Consider the following 8337-nt stretch of genomic DNA (forward strand, 5'->3'; position numbering starts at 1 on the left):
AGCTGATTCATTGTCTCTGTGAAGGTTCTCAGTCATCCAGGTCATCGTAGTCTAGGATGCGTGGAAAGAAAAGAGTCTGGACTATTTAAGTTGCTTGAAGGCGTTTCACCTCTCATCCGAGAAGCTTCTTCAGTTCGAGGTTAAATGGTGGAGAGTCCCAGATTTAAACCCTGTGGGAGTGTCCCCCCCAAGAGGGACAATAGACATTAATCACACTAATCACATGAGCCAAGGTGTGAAAACAGGTTGCTCACAGTGGATATGTCCACTGTGAGCCACCATCTTTGAACAGAGGTGGTGGGTTACGACAACAACTGTCTGCCATCTATAATCCAGTTCTGTGATCCCTTCCTAGATGCCTTAACGCCCACTCACACCCTGGGCGATCTGACCTCAGCAAATCACATGATAGGGTGGGGCCAGGTTTCACAATGAGCTCACCCGAAACCTTGGCTGATTGTGACCCACACCCATTTTCACGCCTTGGCTCGTGTGATTGTGATTGATTGATTATTAGTTGAAGTTCATAATGGAGTAAAAAGTTGCAGTTAAAAGTTACTCAATGTATTATTTAATTTCTTTCAAATATGTAAATGTATAAACAAGGGTAAAAGAAGTCCCATTAAGACACAGGTGTCAAACTCTGGCCCACGGGCCAAATTTGGCCCGCAGCTTAATTACATTTGGCCCGCGAAGCCATACCAAATTACTATTAGAGCTGGCCTACTGGTATTATACAGCAAATATATATATCGTTTAGTATTAAGCTTTGCTTGTTCCATATTCAGTTTTTTAGCAAAACTTGTTTGAGTCCATAAGAAAAGATTCATTCTTATATTTGGAGGAAGATTTTTTTTCCAATAAATATTAATGTTAGACCGCGACTTTGTTCCAGTTGTGAATTTTGGCCCACTGTGTATTTGAGTTTGACACCCCTGCATTAAGAGATGTAATGTAACACAGGCTAAAACAGTTAAAAGAGTTCATGACTATATTCAACCGGATAACAATCCTTAATGTGACTACAACCTGTGTAAAATTCAATCTGTGATCTACTTGTCGAGCCTGGGGAATAATCCTTGTGATTCAGTGATCATGATTGATTCGTTATGCCTGACGTTGCGGGAGGGGGAGCTCTGGCCACGATGCCTCATTTGCAATGAAGCTGCTGAAAGAGAAGCATCATGTCTGAGCGTCATCATTGACTTATCCCCTTTTCAGGTCAGAATTGAGCAATTCTGCTTTTGAACTTTACAAATATGTATGTTGAGCTGTACTGACCGTGTTTCCAAATGTACCAAGAGGGTACTAGGAATATTTAGATGATTTGTGTTAACTGTGTTGTCAGGATAAGCTATAAGCAGCAAGCTAAGCTAAGCCCTCTGTTGGTGGCTAGTATGGAGCACTATTGTGCCAGACTGTGTATGAAACATACAGCATTGTGTGCATTTTGCATTTGATCTGGACAAAGAACATGTTTATTTTGTGTGAAGGGACAAATCAACATCAAACTCAACACAACATCAAACTTTATTTATAGAGCACATTTAAAAACCAGCGGTATACCAAAGTGCTTAACATAAAAGACAGAAAAGTAATATGAGTATTATAAGGCCTCAGCAAAGTATCAAATATACTCAGAGGTCATTGCCACTAATACACAGGGGTAGTATAAAATGCATATTAGTATTTTTATATGAATACTTGGTTTATTTTCTATACATTTAAGTTTAATGATCTAAGTTTGCTTATTGATTCATAAGCTGTTTTTGTAAATTCTTACATTCAATTTATTCTGTAACTTAAAGGAAAGGAAAGAAGACGGTCTTGAGATATATTGTCTTACAACTAACAGAGACTGTACATCGTTGTTAAGATTTTAATACTTTTGTATGTATGTTTATATTTCTGAGTCATTCGCAATGAAGCTGCTGAAAGAGAAGTATCATGTCTGAGTGTCATCATTGACTTATCCCCTTTTCAGGGTGTAACATGATTAGGTAGGGGGTCATCAGGGGGTCGTTTTGTCCCTCTTTGGGGGTATACTCCACCATTTGACCTTAGAACTGAAGAAGAGGTGAAACGTCTTCAAGCAACTTAGAGAGGTCCAGACGCTTTTCTTTCCAAGCTCCTTAGACAAGGTTGAAAATGGTTTATCTTTTCATTCTTTCCTAACCTGGAAGCAACATGAGGCAGCTCGTGTATCAATGTTACCAAACGAAGGCGTCTAGCCTGGATATCAGCTGTGAAATGAGCTGATATCCAGTTCTCTTCCATCTCCAGATATCTGTTGGTGCTCCAGACATTTTCATTCCGGTAAGTTCTAAATATGTTCATATCACTCTTTATAGCCTATAGTTTTATTTTCGATGCGCTCTGAGGTCATAGCAAATTAGAACAAACATCCTAATGAGTGATTTTGCAGAACTACCTTCTATTTATAGAGTTGCTAATTATTTGGCATTATTGCAGCAAACCAGCCTATGGAATGGATGAAACACACCGTGACTGGGTTCCAGCGCTACACAAGCTCCTTAGACCAAGCTGATTCTGTCACGGTCTGGGTGGCAGACCGTGGGGGATGTTGGAGAAAAGGACCCAAACGCTGGACTTAGTGGAATGAGCAGTGGGTTTATTTACAGTGAGGTAAATGTACACCACACAATAAATCTCCAAAGTGCTCCCTCGACTCCCGTGACGTGTCTTCTCCTAAGTGCTGGTATTTCGTGCTCTCTGCCCCTGTGCCTTCGCACACCCCGTGTGTCTTGCAGTCCTGTGTTCCGCTGTCCTCCTGAGGAAAAACAACAGACACAGCCGTTATGGCACCAACTCCAGCAGGCATACACTGAACCACACTTTAAACACTGACATGGAGTCTAACTCAACGATCCTGCGCCGGAGGAAGCTCCATCGCTCTGTTAAGTAGCTCCCTCGACGAGCCTGATCAGAAGCAGGTGTGTGAGAACCTAGGTGTGACCGGCAGCCGGCAGGGCCACGCCCATCAGGCCTGCAGGTGGCTGTCCTTCGTCCTTCAGCCACACCCGCAGACACCCACACCTACACACACACCAGCATGGAACACAAGAGCACAGTGCAGCAAACATACATCCAATACAATAATAACAATAATAATAACAATAACAATAATAATAATGGTCCACACTGTTCACGGACCCCGAGTCCCCGGAACCAGGTCCGTGACAGATTCATTGTTTTTCATGCAGCTCTAATTTGATAAAACACTGCATCAAAAACAAAGAGAAAGTGATGTCACATCCGTTTATGTCCACACAATTAGAAGAATAATTTGGACATGTGTGAAGAACTCTAACCAAGAGAGCAAACCAAAACAAGAAAGCAATGTCAAACAGATCCTTCCAACAGACAATTTCCATGACTGGAACTGTTCAATCTAAAAATCCTACATTTGTATGGGTCACAAGCACATCAGCAGCAGTCATTATTTGAATCCCTTTAAATGTGTTGTTTGATTGAATAAGTCATATTAAACAGTGATTTAGATCAATAATATAATACTTTAGTGTTGTTAGCTTCATTGGAAACTTGCACACAGCTGTGAATGTGGGAGTGAGTGTGAATGGTTGTCTGTGTCTACGTGTCAGCCCTGCCACAGACTGGCCACCTGTCCAGGGTGGACCCCGCCTCTCGCCCTAACACAGCCTGGATAGGCTCCACCCCCCACGACCCTGATAAGGATAAGCAGAAGTGACTGGATGGATGGATATAACAAGGTTATAAGAAACATGGAACATGACAAGGTGCTGTAGTCCAGTCTATGTTGTGTGTTCTCCCTGTGCCAAAAACCCACTACAGTATAAAACTATGTCAAGCAGTGTGAATGAGCATATTTAATGTGTGGAGGATACGATCATGAGAATAATATTAATGCCACTTAAATCCTACACCCAAGCTTCTTATGGCACTTGCAGAGGTAGAAATGTTGGATGATGGGGGCTTCAGTTGGTGGAGCTGAGCCCTGTTGACCCCTGGATGGCTGATCCTCGAGAGCCTCTGGAGCTCCAGGAAGGAGAAGTGAAAGGACCTGTTTTGATTTTACACTTTAAATAACAAATATTTAAGCACAGTTTTCAGACAATACTGTGGATTGTGTTACTCTTAAAGAACTGTTTATCACAATGATCTCAAACTTCAATTATCTAACTAATAATAATAATAATCTCACATTTTCTCCATACTGAATGAACTAAGAGTCCATCAGTGGTCCCCCAAATGTAAATGTTCTTTGAGCTTCCTGTCAGGTGACATGCTTCAGCCACGCCTGCATGGAGCTACAACTTGGTGAGAGAAGGTTCATGTTCGACCCCTGGTTGAAGGGTCCCGCGTTTGCCAGGGGCTGGTGGCTTCTCCATGAGCCTCCAGCAGACACACTTTGTGCTGCAGATCTCATCTACATCAGCCATATGCACTCAAACCACCTCAGGCAAGCTCTGCTGATGTTGTTAAATACAGCAGTTCCTCGTTAATCGCAGGAGTTACGTTCTAAAAATAACCCGCGATAGGTGAAATCTGCGAAGTAGCCAGCTTTATTTTTTACAATTATTATAGATGTTTGAAGGCTGTAAAATCCCTCACTACACACTTTATACACTTTTCTCAGACAGACATGAACGTTTTCACACTTTTCTCTCTTGTTTAAACACAAAGTTCAAACCTTGGTAGAAAAATAAGTCCAATATTATAGAATAAAACCAACCTCAGAGTCACCCTGCTGGGGATCGAAGATTTATGTACATTTGACAAGCTGAACACATTCTGTACTGGACAGGAGAAAAGAAATCCACGAAAGGTAAGTGCGTTAAAGTGAGGGACCACTGTATACATAAAAATATACATTACATATTACTGCTGATTTTATTTGAAGCAGCTCAGTGACTGAGAGCAAACACAGCACAGTATCTACAGACTGTTCTTGCTTCAGCTGTTCATCTGGATCACACAGCATTTGATTGATTTCTTATGGCTCACATACATTCCAATATTTAAACCATGACCAGCTGCAATCAACATCAACAAAGGAAAATAGCCCATGCTGCACACAGTCACAGTAAAGACAAGCTATAACATTCTTAAATTAAAGGCTGGAAAACAACTTTTACATCCTTTCATTATGAATCGATTGTAATTAATTATAAATCACTACAAAGTCATGTAGAGCACTCTGCATTTGTGCCCCAGTCAATACTTACAGTCTACTTACCATATAAGATGGACAAAAAGTTTTTCCACCAAAAATTACTGACACTGTACTTCAAACTATTTACACACGAGTGAAATTGACTTAAAGAATAATTATTTTTAGTTTCATATAAATATTTAACTTGGTATTCCCTTATTCTATTGGAGCCAAATTTAACCACAAACCATATTATAAAGTGTTTCTAGAAGCTATTGACTAATGGTGTGTATTTAGTTTTTTTCTACACTGTATTTTTGTTTCTTTGTTGTTAAATAAATAATAACACAGTGCCATATGTTTGAGTTCAAGATGTCATAAGTCCAGGTTACTTTCTATATGATGTCCTCATATGTAAAATCTTAGAATTCATAGTGTATACTTTGGCTTGATGACTGTACATGTCAAAGAATATTATTAGCTAATTGGCTCTTGGGAGAAACAAAAACATGTTTTGGAACTTTAAATCGTTTTATTCTCACTGGTTTGAAACTACAAATCCAAAATCTACGAAAAGAACAGTTTCCAGTAATGAAGGCTGTTTCTATTTACAGTGCAGGGCAGGGACGTGCAGAGGGGGGGGGGGGGGGGCTAGAGGGGCTTGAGCACCCGCCCCTTTCCTGATGAGTGCCCAAAGTGCCCTTTTGTTGAGGCAACTTTTAAATTTTTTTTATTTATTTATTTATTTATTTATTTTTTATGTGTGTGTGCGTGCGGAGTCCTGTCTGTGCCCCTCAACAATAATATTTAACTATTAATCATAGTTTTGCTAAATAAAAGGATCTGGCTTGCATCAGTCACATGATCACATTTAACCAATGATCGCCCTTGACGGCAGAACGTGCTGGTTACAAGCCGGGAACGAGCTCACAAAGAGCACGCACATTTTTTGCAGTCCGGAGCTGTAGGAGAAACACACATTAACTCAGAGACACAGACTGATGCGACAAACCCAGTAAGTAGGTGTACAGCGCACACTGTAGTGTGTAGCACACAGGAGTATTAGCTTATTACGTACACGTTGGTAAGCTGTCTTGTTGCAACTGACGAACTGAAACAAACGAGCGTGCTGTGTGTGCAACAGCGTGACACACATTACCTGTCCTTTTATTAACTGCACAAGTAGTGCTGGTCATAGCTGCTGGCTACCTGTGTAAGGCTGTCATGGGTCTGTAGCTCTGTCACCGTTTTAGGGAACATATTTAGTTTTAAAGTAAGTTTCTGGGCATTTCCTGCCTTTCTGGAGGGATTATATTTCACTAAAAAACGATCTAATATGCATGTCCACATAATAATAATTATAATTATAATATATTAAAAAACACGCTGTATTTTAAAGAACATACATTAAGAAGCAGATTATATTAGATTTATATTTTAAATAAGACAAAATTTGGATTTTACAGCAGTAAAATGATTGTATCTCTACAGTTTAAAAATGTAATAAGCTTTGCCCCTGCACAGAGTGGATAGTGAAACAAATGGAATCATCATAAATACATTATTTCATATTTATTACTTCCCCCTCCTCATTGCTTTATTATTGTAGCTCTAGTAATAAATAATAATGTAAGGATGCCCATAGTATATACAGTATTCTGAAGAAGGTCTAAAATGTCACTGTGTGTGCATGTGTGTGTTTTATTTAGCTGGATTTAAAAAAATATTACTCATGATATAACATTGTGCAGACATGGCTGGTAAGGACATGAGGAGGAAACAGTAGGAGCTGTATGAGGCTACTAAAGGCAGTGCTATAACATTTTGCTGTCATCATTTTATTATAGATTAAGTGCAAGAGTTGTTAGGTGTGGATAATTATATAGTTTATTGCAATAGCAAGTTGTGCCTTGTTCTCAGATAGACAGCAAGTGGAGAGTGCTATATGAAATGATGGGAAGGAAGGAAGAAGAGAAGCAAAGAGTGATTCACAGGCAGAGCCTAAATTATTTCTCACAGTTTTTCGTTGCCTTATGGTTCCAAGCGCTGTCACCAATCTTTGCATTTTGTTATTATCTCATGACACTTGTTTAATCAGCTACCATCTCTCCTGTGGACTTTTTAATGTCTACAGTCTCAGATCAACACAGCCCTGCCCTTCCCATATTAGATTCTTGATGAATGTGTGTTGTTGTTATTCAGCATGGTTCAATGTGCCCCTTTTTAACTTTGAGCACCCGCCCCTTTAAACCTCTCTGCACGTCCCTGGTGCAGGGCACTGCCTTGTTCTGTTTCCTTTATAGCTATCCCACACTCAAAGTCTCCATATATGTGGCTGACACCAGTGTTTTGGTTAGTAATGAAGTGGAGCTGAATGTTCCCCTTAAATTACAGAGGAAATAAATGAGATCCAATGTCATTCACATCTGGTTATCTCTGCTGTGACGGGTATCTGAAGGAAAGCAAACATTAAAGTCCTTCCCTTTGGTGTTTGGCAAAATGTAAGTCAGCGCCTCTGTCATTTGTTTAAGAGGAATTACAACAAACATATTCAAACATATTAAAAACATATGATTACCATAATGAAGTCAAAGTCTTACTGTCTCACTGCATCATTGTTGATTACAAAGATGTCATTTTGAATCATATCATTACTGATGCTGTGAAAATAAGTCTGATTATAATATAAAATGTTGTTTTGATTGCAGATCACATGATCCTCAACACTGTGGACTGCACCAGACCAAACGGAGGCACCTACCATAAAATACGGACGTGATGATGACCGACTTTGCTTCTGGATTCCCAGTGACCTTCTATAGAGGGAAATACAGCGGTGAGCCTGAGCTAGGTTAGCTTAGTTAGCTTTTAGCTCCACCTGCACACAGCAGTGTCTAAGTTAGAGTTAGGGCAGGACCTCCTCCGAGTTTAGACTCTGTGGATTGCATGAAGACGTCTGGAAGGGAAAAACGACAGATGAGATTTAAACTACGCTGAGCGGAGGCTGATTGAACTACTTCCGGCGCCCCCGTGTGCAGCAGCCTGTTACAGCAGCTCTGCTCATTCTGAGTTTCTTTCTTTCTCATCTTTTTCCTTCCCGTAATTTTCATAACTAACGTATTAGTAATTAGACTCTGCAACCATGTTCTACCGTTTTGTGCTAGTTCTGGTCATTTTTCTTA

At 40.1% G+C, this 8337-nt stretch overlaps 1 long non-coding RNA gene across 1 annotated transcript; it reads right to left on the bottom strand.

The window, feature by feature from the left end:
• Nucleotides 1-2610: 2610 nt before the first annotated feature.
• On the bottom strand, nt 2611-2983 carry LOC145428482 (uncharacterized). The gene is made up of 2 exons (XR_013908775.1): nt 2870-2983; nt 2611-2791 (listed from the first exon to the last, which is right to left on the bottom strand). It is a non-coding gene; the product is annotated as an uncharacterized LOC145428482 (long non-coding RNA).
• Between the last annotated feature and the right edge of the window lie 5354 nt (nt 2984-8337).

The sequence above is a fragment of the Astatotilapia calliptera genome, chromosome 4 (genome assembly GCF_964374335.1).
Source record: "Astatotilapia calliptera chromosome 4, fAstCal68.1, whole genome shotgun sequence".
In the NCBI taxonomy this organism is placed as follows: Eukaryota; Metazoa; Chordata; class Actinopteri; order Cichliformes; family Cichlidae; genus Astatotilapia; species Astatotilapia calliptera.